Source organism: Gracilinanus agilis, chromosome 3 (assembly GCF_016433145.1).
Source record: "Gracilinanus agilis isolate LMUSP501 chromosome 3, AgileGrace, whole genome shotgun sequence".
NCBI lineage: Eukaryota > Metazoa > Chordata > Mammalia > Didelphimorphia > Didelphidae > Gracilinanus > Gracilinanus agilis.
The window spans coordinates 146,948,581-146,966,696 of record NC_058132.1 but is presented as its reverse complement, the minus strand read 5'-3'; positions in this window follow the sequence as shown (position 1 = coordinate 146,966,696).

Here is an 18,116-nt window from a genome sequence, read left to right as displayed (position 1 = left end):
AGCTCTTCTAGAAGAAAGAAAACCAAATCCAACAACAGGACAGAGTGTGGGGATTCTACTGCTGGACAGCTCAAGAGGTACACCAGGGAAAATGCTTGAATTCTTGAACTGTTGGGTCTGAGGCTATAGAAGGGGAATCTCAGGACCCCTCCCCCACGGGCTGTGTGGATTCTCCAGTGGACCCTGAAATCTCTGGATGGGCAAACACATCAGCTTGAAGAGAGGGCCTTGCTGGCACCAGACTCAAGGAGTTGGACACAGATGCAATGGCTAGAGGAGAAAAGGCAGAGAAACACAGCAAAAACACTGGGAAGATGGTGGCTTAGACAGAACAAAACCTCAGATCTATGCACTTCTCCACACCGAGATAGCGAACAAAGCGCTTTGACAGGAAAGAAAACCAGATCTAACATCAGGACAGAGCAGGGGAACTCTACTGCTGGACAGCTCAGTGAAAACACTCCTTTTTGTCCCCTCTCTTTTTTTCTCTTGAGGTTTTAGCCTAAAAATAATAAACATTATATATCTAAACCCATCAACAAGCATCACATGCAATGGGGATAAATTAGAAGCCTTCCCAATATGATCAGGTGTGAAACAAGGATGCCCATTATCACCTCTACTATTTAACATTGTACTAGAAACACTAGCAGTAGTGATTAGAGAAGAAAAAGAAATCAAAGGCATTAAAAGAGGTAATGAGGAGACCAGGCTATCACTCTTTGCAGATGATATGATGATCTACTTAAAAAATCCTAGAGAATCAACTAAAAAGCTAGTGGAAATAATCAACAACTGTCTATCTACCAAAACAAACACAGGAATTATATGAACACAACTACAAAACACTTTCCAAACAATTAAAACTAGATCTAAACAATTAGGAAAACATTGATTGCTCATGGGTAGGAGAAGCTAACATAATAAAAATGACTATTCTACCCAAATTAATTTACTTATTTAGTGCCATAGCTATCAAACTACCAAGAAACTTTTTTATAGAATTAGAAAAAAGTATAATGAATTTCATTTGGAAGAACAAAAGATCAAGAATATCAAGGGAAATAATGAAAAAAAATGTGAAGGAAGTTGGTCTAGCAGTAACAGATATTATACTATACTATAACGTAGTGGTCATCAAAAAGATATGGTATTGGCTAAGAGACAGAAGGGAGGATCAGTGGAATAGACTTGGGGTAAGTGACATTAGCAACCCAGTGTATGATAAATACAAAGAGCCCAGCTTTTGGGACAAAAATCCACTATTTGACAAAAACTGCTGGGAAAATTGGAAAACAATATGGGAGAGATTAGGTTTAAATAAGCATCTCACACCCTACAGCAAGATAAATTCAGAATGGGTGAATAACTTAAATATAAAGAAGGAAACTGTAAGCAAATTAAGTGAACATAGAATAGCATACTTGTCAGATATCTGGGAAAGGAAAGATTTTAAAACTAAGCAAGAGTTAGAAAAAATTACAAAATGTAAAATAAATAATTTGACTACATTAAATTAAAAAGGTTTTGTACAAAGAAAAACAATGCAACCAAAACCAGAAGGGAAACAACAAACTGGGAAAAAATCTTTATAACCAAAAACTCTGATAAAAGTCTAATTACTCAAATGTAAAGGAGCTAATTCAATTGTACAAAAAAATCAACCCATTCCCCAATCAATAAATCAGCAAGGGACCTGAATAGGTAATTTTCAGATAAGGAAATCAAAACTATCAATAAGAACACAAGAAAGTGTTTTAAATCTCTAATAATTAAAGAAATGCAAATCAAAACAACTCTGATGTAACACCTCATACCTAGCAGATTGGCTGAAATGATATAAGGAGAGAGTAAGGAATTTTGGAGGGGATGTGGCAAAATTGGGACATTAATGCACTGCTGGTGGAGTTGTGAACTGATCCATCCATTCTGGATGGCAATTTGGAACTATGCCCAAAGAGCTCTAAAAGACTGTTTGCCCTTTGATCTAGCCATACCATTGTTGGGTTTGTACCCCAAAGAGATCATAGGGTAATAGACTTGTACAAAAATATTTATAGTTGGGCTCTTTGTGGTGGCCAAAAACTGGAAAACAAGCATCAATTGGGGAATGGCTGAACAAATTGTGGTATCTTTGGTGATGGAATACTATTGTGCTCAAAGGAATAATAAACTGGAGGAATTTCATGTGAACTCGAAAGACCTCCAGGAATTGATGCAAAGTGAAAGGAGCAGAACCAGAAGAATATTGTACACAGAGACTGATACACTGTGGTAAAATTGAATGTAATGGACTTCTCTACTGGCAGCAATGCAATGACCCAGGAAAATTCTGAGGGAGTTATGGTAAAGAACGCTACCCACATTCAGAGGAAGAACTACAGGAGTGGAAACACAGAAGGAAAAAAAAAAACTACTTGAACGCGTGGATTGATGGGGACATGTTTTGGGATGTAGACTCTAAACAACCACCCTAGTATAACTATCAATAATATGGAAATAGGTCTTGATTGATGACACATGAAGAAACCAGTGGAAACCAGAGTAAGAACATGAATCATGTAACCATGGGAAAATTTTTTCTAAAAAAAAAAAATAAATAAAATAAAATAAGATAAACATGAGGACATTGGACTAGATGACTTTTAAGAACCCTGCCAATGCTAACTTTATGATTTTCCTGATCCCATGTTCTCTTCATGTTCAAGATGTGTAAAGGCTGACTTAAAGGTCATCTTATCCCACCTCTTCACTTAGTAGTTGGAGAAAGTGACCCAGAAAGATATGACTCAATTTCCATCAATAAATAGACTCAAACTCATGCCCCCTGACTCTAGAGCCAGCACAAGCTATCCATATTCATTTATTACCAGATCAATAGTCTCAAGCCAAGTCCATCTTCCTCATGATTCTATGTATTGGGTGGTTTAACCCACCAGAGTCCAATGGTAACTTCTTGGAGACAGGGACTATTTGAATTTTACCTGTATATTCTAAGTGCTTAATTATCTTGCACAAAGTAAGCCCTAAGAAAATATGTGTTAAATTAATTGAATCTTCATCAGACCTCAGCTATGGCAACTGCAGTTAGGCTTCAAAGTATTTGTTGATATTTTCCTCCATTTTGCTTGTAATCATTCAACTTTGCTTTTTATGTTGCAGTTTCTTTGATGTGTGGCTTTCATCTCTTTTTCCCAGAGAGCCAACCTAGCAAAATTGCTTTTCAGCTAGTGAACATCACTTCAGTACTTGGGAAAATGACTACTACTTTTCAGAAACTTTCTTGTTGGTAGGTCTTTTTTGCTTTTGAATTATTTGAATATTTTGAATATTTGAAATATTTGAATTATTTAAAAGAATTAATAATTCTTTTGAATTATTGTCTGATGATGATACTCAGGAAATTGTTATAAATGAATGAACTGTGATGTCTTCCAAATGTCCAAGTCTCATAGTTAGAAGATGAAGTGACATCATTTTTTGTGCTGGTATTAATAATGGACATTATTATCTTAAGACTTGCAAAATACTTTGTATATATTTTCTAATTTAACCTCAACAGCAAAGTGTCTCTGGACCCTATCATGCCTTTGAACCAGAGTCTCTAATGTGATCCATTTACTTATATGATAAAACAAAAACTTTGATTTGTAATTGGACTCCAGACTATCTTTCCAAATTCACTGCATAGTTCTCCCTTTACATACTGTGTATAATATGCATTACATACATACAAGCAATCTCACTTATTTGTTGTTTTCTAAGCAGGATAATCCTCTCCTGTTTATGTGTGTGTTGTTTTTGCTTGTCCTTTATTTTTGAAGAGGACCAATGACATCAATGGCTAATGACTTGCTCACGAATTGGATTTAAGTGAGGCAGAGTTGCACAAAGTCAACAGCCTCCCTCTTTCTTCCTTGAGTCATTGAAGTCCAGCACCAGGACCAAAGTGAGAATGGCTGGTGATGGCCTGGGTTGCAGTAAATGGCATCCTCATTGTCTGACCAAGGTCTTCGCCCTCCATAATGCTACCTTCTGGGTGGTTGGAACACATTGTTCTCCTCTGCTCAATCCAGTGGGGGAAGTCTTCACATGCTCAAGGCAGACTCTTTGGTGGTTTTGTGGCTCCTCAGTTACCCTTAATAGATTTGGCCCATATGCTGAGATGGTTCACTGTGGCATGGGTGCTGCACGTGCTCCCCCTTCCTGGAGCCACTGGTGAGAGTCCAATGCTAGGTGGATACCAAAGGTGGGATGGATGGGCGTCCAAGGGGAACTAGTGCCTCTGGAGTGAATCCTTTTCAGGGTTGCTCATCCACCTTTGGGGTCTACCTACTCATGGGAATGTAGACATAGCCCAGCACCTTTCATCCATTTAGGGTCCCTGGCTACCTTCAAGTTCCTAGGCTTGGCTAAAATGCTACCTTCTACTCCAGACCGATGCTTATACCCTCAGATGCCAGTGCCTTCCCCCACAAAGAACTCTGCTTATATTTTGCAGTCACTTTTCTTCCCAGCAGAATATAAGCTCCTCGAATCCAACAACGGCTAATAGCTAATCTATATAGTCCTTTACAGATTGCACTGTGCTTGGCATAGTGCCTGACTGACTCATGGGAAGTTTAAGTGTTGACTTGTTTGCTTATTTACCTATGGAATGTAAAGACCTTTGCATGTCTAATTTGTTCCTCACAACAACTTTTTGAGATTGGTGCTATTATTATCTCCATTTCATTGATGGGGGAACTCAAGGTGAGAGGAGTTAGGTGACTTTTCCAGGGTCACTCAGTTAGCAAATATTTGAGTCAAGATTTACTTTCATTCTTCCTAATGGCAAATCTGACCATTTTGTGAAACTATCCAAAACAGAACCAAAGCAAACCAAAGAAAGGATGGATAAAAACAGGAGACTGACATCATACTTGAGGACTCTATTCCAAAAGAATATCTGTCCATGATGTCACTTAGGTCTGGGAATGTTAAAAAGTAGTGGTGGTGGAGTGGAGGGTGGGGAGGATTATATTCTTAGGACCCAGCACAGTCCCTGGCACACTGAGGCCACTTAATAAATGCTTTCCCAATAGATAATACCAATCCATAGTAGGTTAACTATTATTAATATTATTTTAAGTTATTATGCAAATAATAATCTATCTGAACTTGAATTCCTTATTGGTAAAAAAGATATGTTTTATATATCAGTTTTATATATCAATTTTTCTATGTCAGATTTTATATATCAGTTTTATATCAGTTAAAAAAGCATATCTTTTTTACCATTAAGGAAGTCAAGATCAGATAGATTGTTATTTGCACATGGTCACATAATAATATTAATAATTGCTAACTCACAATGATTACCTTTACTATGTGCCAAGCACTTTCCAATTACTATCTCATCTTGTCCTCACAGAAACACTGCAAGGTAGGTGCTACTATTTCTCCATTTTACAGATGAGGAAATTGAGACAAAGAGGTGAAATGACTTGCCAAGGGTCACATGGCTAGTAAGTGTCTGAAGCCAGATTGAGCTCTTTTTCCTGAATCTAGGTCAGCACCCTATTCATTGTGCCACCTAGCCAGAGTGAGGATTCCAATCCACACTGGAGGACTTCCCGCCATATTCCTCTCTAGTATGGTTTAGGGTGCCCATGTTGTAGTTGTGGTCATGCACAGTCTTTCAGTCTCTAGAAGAATAGGTTGACCTTATTGACAACTCTGTCTACTTTTTTAAACTTCTAGTACTTTAATAATATTAAGAATATTTTCTAACTTCACTTTCTCAGAACAAGGCTTGCTCTATCCCCCTAAGGCCAGTAGGGATAAGCTTGAAAGGCTGGGGGTATTTTATACAGGGCCATCAGTTTGAGCCTCCATCTGATTTCTTTACCCCAGTTTTAGGCTACGTGAGTAGAGCCTCAGTTCTACCTAACCACTTAGCAGCAATTAGATTTTAGTTCAAAGATATCATTACACCAAAATTTCCATTCCTCCTCCTGAAACATCTTCAGGTGCCTTCTCCACTACCATCCAAGAAACACAAATCAATCATGCTTTTGATTTTATATCCCAATGGGAACGTTTTTGACCTTTGAAATTTTCATTGAAAATAACATGGAGGAAAGGAGGGAAATGGAGGGAAAGGACTGTGTAATGACTAGTTCTGGGTTCAGAAAACTCAGCTTGGTCACTTGGTCACCTTGGGAACTCAGGCGGGTTATTTAACCTTTGTGGTCCTCGGTATAATTTTTGTGAAACTATCAAAGACCAAACCAAACCAACCAAAGGATTGATAAAAACAGGAGGCTGACATCATACTTGAGGACTCTATCCCAAGAGGAAGTTTAAAGCATTTCATAATTGAGAAAGTATTGTTTTTTTAAGAATGTGGCTTCAATGGTACTGGGAGATTCTAATTCCATATCTGTCTGACTTTGAAAGAAAGCTTTCCTAACAGTATTTGCATAGCAAAGATTAAAGTAAAAATTAAGAAGTCATTTCCTGTTTTAGGTCATTTAGCAATTGCTTAACTATTTCTCTAAAAAAAAGCCCTAAGGGCAAAGCAATTATTAATGAAATCAGCCCCAAGATGCTTTCTTGTCCCCTTCAAATATGTGGGAAACTTAAGTTAAAATAGTGAATGGTGAAGAGGTTATGTCTACAAGGAAAGTGAAATAGAATCAGTACAGTTATTCAGTTATTTAAGTTAGAAATATTTGTCATCAGGCTGCTTATTTGGACTCAAAGTGTTGTGGGGTTGGGTGGATGGGGGGGGGAGCTAAATTGTTTGCATAGTTGCCTCTGTTTGCCACTGTGCATGTGTAGACATAGACTAAATGTTCACACGTACACTTGTTTGTTGTTATTGTTGGCAAGAAACAAGACACCTTCTGTAGTAAGGATTATTAATATAGGCTCTGCTTGGAACCAATGCATTCTTGAACTGGAAATATCTTGAAAATGGTTTGTGCCTGACTCCTGGAGGACACAAAGATCTTTAATATTTAAAAAAATATGTTAGGATCATTAGTATTTAAAAAAATGATCCACATTCAAGAATTTCATTTCTGGATAGAAATGGCTTTGTAGAGATGCAGTCAGTAAAAATGCCAGGATATTCTTAGCTATGTTTCATTGTCCATCTAAATTATTTTTACATTTTTTTCATTCATATTTCACCTGCCACAGAAGGTACATAGTTTAATGAACTTAGAATGGTCCACAGGACCCCAGTGACCTGAGTTCAAGTTCCACCTTTGGCATTTGTTGGCTTTGTGGTATTGGCAAACTTTCTTAAGTTATAAGTTATAGATAAGATGTAGACCTATAATGAAAGAGTGCATTCATCATCAATGACAGGTCCAAATCCTATCCTATCATCATTTAGCCACTGAAATTAGATCCATTCTTGAAATGATTATAGTTGTGTAATAACACTCAGACCCTGGCTTTGCTTTTGAAACATGTTGGAGTTGCTTCCTCAAAGATAGAGTTTGCCTCTCCAAATAGTATGATGCTACCTCCCCCCAGTCCATTTTGTTTCAATGATTATCTCTAATTAAAAAGTGTATCTCTAATAAAAAACCTGTGACAGCTTGAAATATTTTTTTGTTTAATATAGTATGATCCAGTACTGATTTTTACCATTAAGGTTGCAATTTTTAAATATATGAGCTCATATATTTATGAACGGATCTTAGAAATGGTATCCAATATCTTCACAGATGAAGAAACTGATATACACAGAGACTAAATTCTTACTTGAAATAACACGGGCAGTGAGTAGTAGTGGTGAGATTAGACCTTAAGTCCTTTAGCGCCAAACTCCCTTTTCTTTTTCAGCACATTTCTGCCTCTGAAATAATTATAAGACAGTCTGATTAGCATTAGAGTGGGATTCAGGTCACCTGCGCTACAGTATTGGCTCTGATGCTGAATATTTGTGTGCCCTTTGGCGAAACCATCTAATGTTTCTTGGCCTTAGTTTCCTTACCCATTAGATTAGGAAATTAATGGTGATCTCGATTCTCCCCAACTTGTAAGTTTTATGATTTTAAGATTTTTATTGTCTTTAGACAGCTAACATTGACTAAAAGGTTTCATGTTTTCCTCCATCTTTCCAATTTTCTGATGTCGCTCCTCTGCCCATCCCTCCTTAAAGCCTTCCACCAAGTCTAGAGTCTAACAAGCTCAGGTAGACTCAAGATAATTTCCTGGCTATTTTTGTAGAGGGAAAATGAAATATAGAATTAAAAGTGGTGGTAGTCAGGGACCCGTGTGTGAAGGAGAGCAGAGAATTATTCATTATTTATATTTAATATTTAATTCTTCAACTTTAGGAATTGATCTACTTCCCCAACTCTTTATTTATAGAAAGACTCCATCTCCCTATGCAGTGACCACTGATGGGTCCCCAAATCCTACCAGGGATCCACACAGGAGGCCTGACCTGATCATGCCCAACCTAGAATGGTTCACCCTTCCCCAGGCAGAGAGGTGTGCTGCTGTTCCTCAGGACTCATCATTTCATACCAGGTTCAGACCCTTGAGTTATCTCGCTCACTGCATCTCAGAACTCCTAGGTTCAAGAGAGCTAGCAGCCTCATCTTCCCCAGTATCAGAGACTGCAGGCTTGTATCACTACATCTTTTTCCTAAGGAAAGTTGTAGAGTTGCATTTAATTTGACTTAATTCAGATCGCTTCCTCCTTGGAAGAAATCCATTGAGTAATTAAGTGCTTTATTTCATTTTTGAAAATGTAGACAAAATAAGTGCACTTTTCCACTAAAAATATTATCCATTCAGATGTGTTAGTGAGTTAGCAGTCATAACTCTTTAATTTAATATATCTGTTGCCAGTCAACATCCCCACAAGAAATATGAACAGAGAGCACAGTGGAAGAATACAATAAAACATGTGTGACAAGAGTTAACTAGCAAATGCTGTGGTTTGCCAACCACTGACAAATACCCAGGGTTAGTCTGGGATGTCTTTGTTTACAGAACATGAGCCCATAGGAAGGATTGTGATATAAATATATGTAGTGGGTGGTTAAGGCATACTATTCTCAGAATCAACATATAGATGGGTGAGTAAATGCTCAAACTGGCTCTTGGTAGTGACTTTAAAATTAAGCTACTGAGACTGGCTGGATTCAAGCATAATCTACCCATTTGAGTGGCTTGTGCCACATGGCAGAACTTCATATATATATATTGCATATATATGTATTCCCCAAATTCTCTCCATAATGAGAGCAAATATATGTAATTAGCATGCTAGGATCTGATATAAATATTACTGAGCCACCAAATGTTGAACCATCTAAGAATCTGTGATATGGAAATAATCAATGCTACCTCCAGATTCCTAGAATGATCCATTCATGAAAATATCCTTTTACAAAAGCAAAATTAAAATAGCTTCTTGGCTTTTTGGTTAAGATTAAGTGTAGTACAAAAGTAAAATTATAAATAAAAGATCTCAACATAGTCACAGTTTTATTTATTTTGGGGGGGAGGGTGCTGCTGGTGGTAGTAGAATCTAGACCTGAGATTTAAGCCATAAGGGAATTTCCAGTGTAGAAAATGAATATGAATTAACAACTCATCTCTAATTTGCTTTCTTAGAGAATTGTCTTGGGGCACTGAAAGACTAAATGACTAGCTCAGGGTCTTATTGCTAATATATATCTGAGAAAAGATTTGAACCCAGATCTCCCTGACTCCCAAGTTAGACTCTAATTCTATTTGTAAATTCTTAGGAATACAAAACAGATAAATATAGTAAACATCATAGAGAAAAAAATTCTGTGAAATTCAAAGAGGGGTGTATCATTACTGACTTGAGGATTCAAGGAAGGCTTCATGAAGGAGGTTATAATCAAGTTGAAGTTTGAAGGATGACTAGGATTCAACAGAGGGGTACAGTTTTAGTGTAGTATAGAGTATGTGAAATAATATAAGAGAAGGCTAGAAAGGTGGTGGCTTGCAATACAGTATTATTAGGACCATAGATCCATAACTGGAAGGAATTTTAGAGATCATCTAGTCTCCTTTCTTTTACAGATGAGGAAACTGAAACCTATTAAGGTGACATGACTTGCCCTAAGTTGTAGAGCTAAAAAGTGACCAAACTAAATTTTATAAGAAGTTTCTCTGACTTTCAGATCTTTTCACTATACCTTGGAATTGTGGAAGCCTTGGATTCAAAGGGAAAAATGAAAGAAAAAAAATAATTGAGCTTTCTTTGACAGGCAAGAAGGAACCATTGAATAATTTTGAGTAGAAGAGTGAAATAACTTGGTATTCTGTGTGACAGAGCACACAGAAATATAACACATGCAGCTTTTAAGTCTCTATTGGATGCAGAAGCAGAAAGAATAGAGGTTACCCTTAGAGATACTGAGAGTGGTCAGAAAATCTTCATATAAAGAAAACAGCCCTTGTAGTAGATTAGAGGTAGGAGAAAGTAGAGGAGGGGAGACTTGTCAGAAGGCTGTTGTAATAGTTTATATTAGGTAGTAATGGAGGCTAGGGCAGTTGTTGGTACAATGGATAGAGTGCTAGGGCTGGAGTCAGGAAGACCTGAGTTCAAATCTGGTTTCAGAAACTTATTAGCTCAATTTTCTCATCTGTAAAATGAGCTACAGAAGGAAATGACAAACTACTCCAGCATCTTTGCAAAGAACACCCTAAATGGGGTCATGAAGAGTTGGACACTAAAATGATTGAGCAGCTACAAATTAAGGTTATTTAGCTCAAACCTCTACTTATTTTCATTTTGTCTTTGTTATTTAATTATTAGAACCCATGGTCACATTTTGGTGTGTTTTGAAGATATTAGTATCTGTCCAATTTAGTAGGTTGATTTATCCTTTAGCATGATTGAGGTATAATCAAGAGAAATTCTCCTTGCACATTTTTGTCTTCAAGGAGAGAGGATAAATCCATGATGGTGAAAGTGAACTGAACTCAGGTTAGCTTTCTTTTTAACATTTTTTAAAAACTTTGAACTTAATGCTCTCTTGTTGTCCCCTCACAACAGAATATAAAAAGACTCACCATGCTGTCAATTTCCATTTCATATAACCTGCTTTTTATTAATAAATTTTCTATATTACTTTCAAAACTGCCCTGTTTGTGATTCCTTGTAAACTTCTTTCTGTTCACATCTATGCATTAAAAATGTTCTAACCCCCAGCTTCCTTTTTTGAATCACTATTTTTCGTTTATTCTAGGTATTCATGTAATTTTAATAGGAAATCCACTTTCTTTTGAGTCTTTGCTTTCAGGATTTAGATTGGCAAGACTCTTTTTTTTGATATTGGATGGTATTTTCTCGGATTCACTTATCTCTCTAGCTTTTGTTCCTGAATTGGGACTTTGTTCTAGAGCAAAGTTCCAAATCTTGCTAAGCTTCTGGGCGGGATGGTTAACCCTGTGTGGTTTCACTCTGGATCTCCTAGGTTCTTTCATAAAGCTTCACTTCCCAGAGTTCATCACCATGGAATCTTTTAGGTTCAGAATGCTAAGTTTTCAAAGCCCTCTCTAACATCTAAGGAATGGAATGACTTTAGAATCCCTGGTCTTGGACTTCTCCAGTTTTAGCCATGAGGTACTATGTACTGCACTGGCAACTGGCCACTGGTCATTGTCACTCCCTGGGGTTTGCAAAGTCCCTAACTTTGGGCTCTCTGAGCCCTTTCAGCCTCTCTTAGCAGAGCTATTTACTCTTCCAGCCTCTGTGTCCAACAGAAAATTGTAGCTACATATGTCCTCTTTCTGGTTGTGCTGGCACTTGTGTTCTTTGGAGGACTCTCTGATTGCCCTAAGGTTTCTGGATGACTTTTCATGAAGTTCCAAAGTAGAAGAAGACATTACTTTTAGGTTTATCATTAAATTTCTTGATAATTTTTGGTCTCTTGTAAATTTTAGGGTCTTGCTAGAGTTGTGAGGTGGAGCTGGGCAGCCTAGCTATCATTTAGACAGCTATCTTGTTAGGCCTACATTAGCTTTTGAAGTGATGGTTGTACAAACAATTAAATACTTTTATCTTCAAGCATCTGGGACCTGTGAATGAAAGTAGAATTTATAGAGGTAGAACCCAGATGGTGGATTAGGGGCAGCTCCCTAACTGAACTCTTCCAAACAACTATAAAATAATGCTTCAAATAAAATTTTGGAGTAGCAGAGCCAACAAAGGTCAAGGTGAGAGATTTTTCTATTATAAGAAAACTTAGTCTGTGACAGATAAGTCTGGGATGGAGGTCTGAGGAGGTCTTTCTGGGGCTCATAAACATGGCAGCAGCAATAACAGGGCTATAGCAGCAGCTTCAGAAGCCCTCAGCCCAGAAGTCTTGGGTCACAATTTCAGGGAACAGGGGAGTGCTGAGGTTCAGTAATAAGGAGCTGGCAGTTCTCTTTCCGAGTTCCATGATAAAGAGGAACCCTAATACTTGTGGCTACAGGGCTAGAGGCTCTTCCTGGATAAAGAACAAGGTGCAGACAAAGAGAGGAGTGACTGCACAACTCCCAGTATCACACCACTGTGGAAGCATCCTAAAATGGCAGACCACCAGAACTAACTCTGAAAATAGCAACATGAAAAAGCTTAGGACACTATCTCCCCATTCCCAGGTGAGCTGTGTTCAACTTTAATGTAAAGTTCAAAATCCAGAAAAGATGGAAAAATGAGCAAGTAACCAAAAAAAATCACTTGACCATAAAAAGCTACTACAGTGCCAAGAAAGACCAAGACATGAAGTTAGAAGAAGAAAATGATGTGAAAACATTAAAAACACCTCAAAGACAAACATGAATTGTAACCAAGACCAATAAGAATTCTTAGAAGAGTTAAAGGAAGAGGTAAGAGTGATAGAGGAAAAATTGGGAAAAGAAATGAGACTGATACATTACAATAATGAAAAAGTGCAGCTAGTATATAGAGAAGTAGGCCTGAAAACAGGAGGTCCTGGGTTCAAATATGGCCTCAGATATTTCTTCGCTGTGTGAACCAGGGCATGTCCCTTACCTCCAGTTGTCTAGTCTTTATTGCTTTTCTGACTTGGAACCCATACTTAGTATCTATTCAAAGACAGGTAGAATAAGAGTTTTAAAATAATAAAAGAGGGGGCAGCTGGGTAGCTCAGTGGATTGAGAGTCAGGCCTAGAGATGGGAGGTCCTAGGTTCAAATCCGGCCTCAGACACTTCTGAGCTGTGTGACCCTGGACAAGTCACTTGACCCCCATTGCCTACCCTTACCACTCTTCCACCTAGGAGCCGATACACAGAAGTTAAGGGCTTTAAAAAAATAAAACAAATCTTAACAGTGTTTGGTACAAAAGACACAAAAAATACTGAAAACCCCCCACCACTCTGAAAAACAGAATTCGTCAAATGGTAGAAGAGATATAAAAATACAGTTAAAAGAAGAACCTCTTTAAAAATCAGAATTAGTCAAATGGAGAAGGGGTACAAAATTTCAGTGAAGAACATAATTTCTGAAAAATTAGAATTGGACATTTGGAAGCTAATGAATCCTTGATGGCAAAAAATCCCAAAACAACAAAACCCCAATAAAGAAAAGTCAAAAGAATGGAAAATATAAGAAAATGTGAAATATATTATTGGGAAAAAAGTTGACCTAGAAAATAGAATGATGAGAAATAATTTAAGAATTACTGGACTACTCAAAAGTCATGATTAAAGACACCCTAGACACCATATCTTTAAAAAATATCAAATAAAATTTCCCTCATATCCTAGAACCATACAGTAAAATCAAAATGGAAAGAATTCATCAATTACCTCCTAAAAAGATTCCAAAATGAAAACTTCCTGCAATATTATAGCCAAATTTCAGGGCTCCCCAGGGCTCTTTTATTAAAGAGAAAATACTTCAACTAGATTGAAAAAAATCAAATATTATAGGTCCATTGTCAGGATCACACAAAATTAAGTGACTTCAATGGTAACAAGTTAGAGGTCTTAAAAGATGATATTTCAGAAAGCAAAGGAACTAAGATTACAACCAAGAATCATCTACCAACCAAAAAAAAATTCTTCAGGAGACAAAATGATATTTAATGCTATAGAGGACTTTTAGGCATTTCTGATGAAAAGAACAGAATTGAATAGAAAACTTTTTATTCAAAGAGAAGACTCAAAAAATCATAAAAAGATAAAAAATGAGAAAGATAATCATAAAGGATTTCATAAAGTTAAAATGTTTACACCCCTTTGTGGGAAGATGATACAATATCAAGGCAGTTAAAAAGAGTTTAAGTGGCCAGAGGGCATGAGTGTGAGCTGATTATATTGGAATGATCTCCAAATAAATGAAGAGGTAAGAAAGAAGGAGGTACTTGGAGAAGGGGATAGGGAAAGGCAGAGTGGAGAAAAAAAATTCAAATAATAGAATTAAGGAAGAACTTTTACAATGGAGGGGGAAATGGAGGTGGTGGGGGCAGGCAATGCTTGAACTTCACTCTCATTATAATTGGTTCAAAGAGGAAAATGTATATTCATACTAACTGTGCATAGAAATACAAACTTACCCAATAGTGAAATAGGAGGGCAAGGGAATAAGAGAAAGTACAGTAGGGTAAAATTAAGAGAGGCAGTGGTTAGAAGCAAAATAGACTTTTGAAGAGGGACAGGATAAAAAAAGAAATGAAGAAACAGAAGAAAATGGGATGGAGGGAAGTACAGTCAGTAATCATAGTTGTAAATGTGAATGCAATGAACTTACCTATAAAATAGCAGCAGATAGCAAAATGAATAAGAAACCGGAATCCAATAATATGTTGTTTACAAGAGACACTTGAAACAGAAAGACACACAGAGTTAAAAGAAAGAACCGAAACAGAATCTCATACGCTTCACCTGAAATAAAAAAAGTCAGGGGCAGCAGTCATGAACCAAGACAAAGCAAAAGCAAAAATCTAATTAAAATAGATAATCCGATAAATTACATTATGCTAAAAGATGCCATTGACAATGTAATAAAATTTTTTCAGCAGGTTTTTTAAAAAAAAGACTTCATTTCTCAAATATATACTGAATCTAAAACTGAGTTAAATTTACAAAAATAAAAGACATTTCCCAATTGGAAAATGGTAAAGGATATGAACAGGTAGTTTTTAGGAGAAGAAATCAAAACTATCTATCGTCTCATGAAAAATTCTCTAAATCACTAAAGAAATGTAGATTAAAATAAACTCTGATGTACCCTCTCATATTGATTGGAAATGACAAATGCTGGAGGGTACAAGGGAAAAATAGATATATTAATGTACTGGTCCTATTATTTTGGAGAACAATCTTGAATTGTATCAAAAGGGTTATAAAACTATTTACTTTTTTTAACCAGCAATACTACTAACTAAATTGCTTAAGGAAAAAGAAAAAGGACCCATATGTACAAAAATATTTATAATCATCTCTTTTTGTGGTGACAAAGCATTGGAAATCAAGGGGATGCTCATCAGTTTGGGAATGGTTGAACAAGTTGTGACATAAGATTGTGATGGAATACTATTGTACTATAAGAAGTGAGAAGGGACCGTGGTTTCAGGGAAAAAAACCAAACATGGCAAGACCTGTATGAACTGATGCAAAGTGAGAAGAACTGGGAAATTATTGTGCACAGGAACAACAATGTTGTAAATAATGATCAACTGTGAAAGACTCGGCGACTCTGACAAATGCAATGATCCAAGACAATTCGAAGTTACTGGGGAAGAAAAATGTTATCACCTCTGAGGAAAGAACTTACAAAGTCTAAGTACAGAAGTAAAATTTTCTTCTTTTTAAAATTTTCTTGCTTTTTTGGAAATATGGCTAATATGGAAATGTTTCACATCATGTAACATATGTAAAGAATGTCATATTGCTTGTCTTAGTGTGCAGCCTCAGGAAGGAGGTGAGAAGGAGGGAGAAAATTTGCAACTAAGGTTTAAAAAGAATGTTAAAAATAAATAAGTAATAAATTTTAAGACAAATTTGAACTCATAAAAAATGCCAAAGAGAGATTGAGCAGGACTGTTTTGACTTATTTTCATCTCTTTCTGTATCTAAAATATTATTATAAATAAAGGATTATTTAGAAATTGTTGGAATATAGGGTTTTATATGTTGAACTTTAGTGTATGTAGCTCTTCTGCTAGTTTTAGGATCTTTGGAGGATTGCTTGATCATTCTTGGTCTTAGCTTCATTTTATTATCTGTAAAATGAATTGGCCAGAATAGATTTTTTTCAGGTCCCTCCTAGGTCTTACTCTCAAATTTTATTATATCCTCTGATTCTGTGAAATCTAATATAGGTTATTAAAATAGAGTTCCATACCCATCTGACCCTGTCTTGGCATCAGGTCCATTACTAGGAATTTTGGCACTTGTGGCAAATTCAGGCAGCTAAGCACTGTGGAAGTCTGAGAAGCCTAGAGATAGAGATGAGAAGGGAGAAAATTCCAGACCTGATGAAAGGAGTGAAAATGCCCAGATTTGGGAGATGGAGATTGTTTGAGGATGATCAAAGAGATCAGTGTCATTGGATCGCAGAGTATATGGGGGTAGGGAGCACACAGTCTAAAAAGTGGGGAAAGAAATGGAGAAGCTAGATCATGAAGGTCTTGGAAAGAAATCAGAGGATTTAAGAGCTCCAAAGACACTGGAATTAGTTTATTGAGTTTATTGAATGGGGGATGAGATGGTTAGTCACATGCTTTAATCTTCCTTGGAGATGGGTGCAATGATCACAGCTATAGGCTGGATAACAGCTGAAAAAGTAACTGGGACCCAAGAAGGAAGTAGCAAGACACACACCTACCTGAGGGTGGAATCATGCTCCTTTGGCTGTCAGCCTGTAAAGCCACAGTCCTACTTGCCTAATGTTAATTCACACTGCCTTGCTTAGCATAAATGATCTGTAATTACATGTTAATTGAATAATTGCCTAATAGGTATGAAGCATTTTTGATGATAAATTCATTTTTGTTGCCGATATTTTAATCTTATTTATTCATGTCTTACTCATGTTTAGTTTTATATAAGCATTTTTTTCCTCTGAGAGGAAACTCAGATAATAATGAATTTAAACTGAACCAGTTGCATCTCATTTTCCTTCTGGAATTTCCTGCTCTGATATTTCACTGTGTGTCATCTATAGTTGTCATGGGGATGTGAGGGTAGATAAGTGATGCATGCCTCTCATTTTAATGCTACATTACTTACTTTTATCCTCATCCTGTATATACCCTACTCATTTCCTAGGGGTTTTTTTTGGCACTAGTAAATCACTGTATCAAATGAAGGTCCCTTGGGAGAATTCATGAATTCTTGTATTTGACATTGTGTCAGAAAACAAATAACATTATGCCAAATCCACAGAGAGGGCATTTCTGAGCTTTAGAGGAAAACCACTCCAGGGTTGGGCATAGATTAACATTTGAACCAACTGGGTTTAAGAATTGCATTTGCCAAATCTGAAAAGTATGGGTACAGTCTGTTATGTAAAAGGTCAGTTTGGAGATGCAGTCTCACACATGAATTATTTAAGCACAAAAATGTCCCAGTCTTCAGGACCAGGTTCCCATCTTCCTATGTGGTTCCATGATCCCTCAGAAGGATACTGGGAATTGAAAAATAATATTACATTGAAAAGAGACTTCTCAGGATATTTCATTTTATCATCTTCTTGTCTTTTGAGTTCATTGAATTAGATTTGGCTTTGTATGAGAAACAGGAGCCCTGGAGAAAAACAAAAACAGTAATATTTGGTGTCTTAATTGAATCAAAGGATAGTAGCTAGAGAAGTTACAGGAACTTTTTTTGTGGTAAAAAGGAAAGATTTTAGTGGGGAAGAATCCTACCTTTCATAGAGGCCTTAGAAATTCTCCTCTTTCTTAATCCAGGAAAGGAAACTTTGGGTCCAAAAGTTCAGTGAATTATACATGGTGATGTAGGTAGTGAATAACATAGTTCAAACCCAGATTTTCTGAATAAAATTCCTATAATTTTCCCTTCATTCCATATTGCCTTTCAAATTGCTAGTTAATTTCTAGTCGACCTTCCTTCTCCTCTCCTCTCCTCTCCTCTCCTCTCCTCTCCTCTC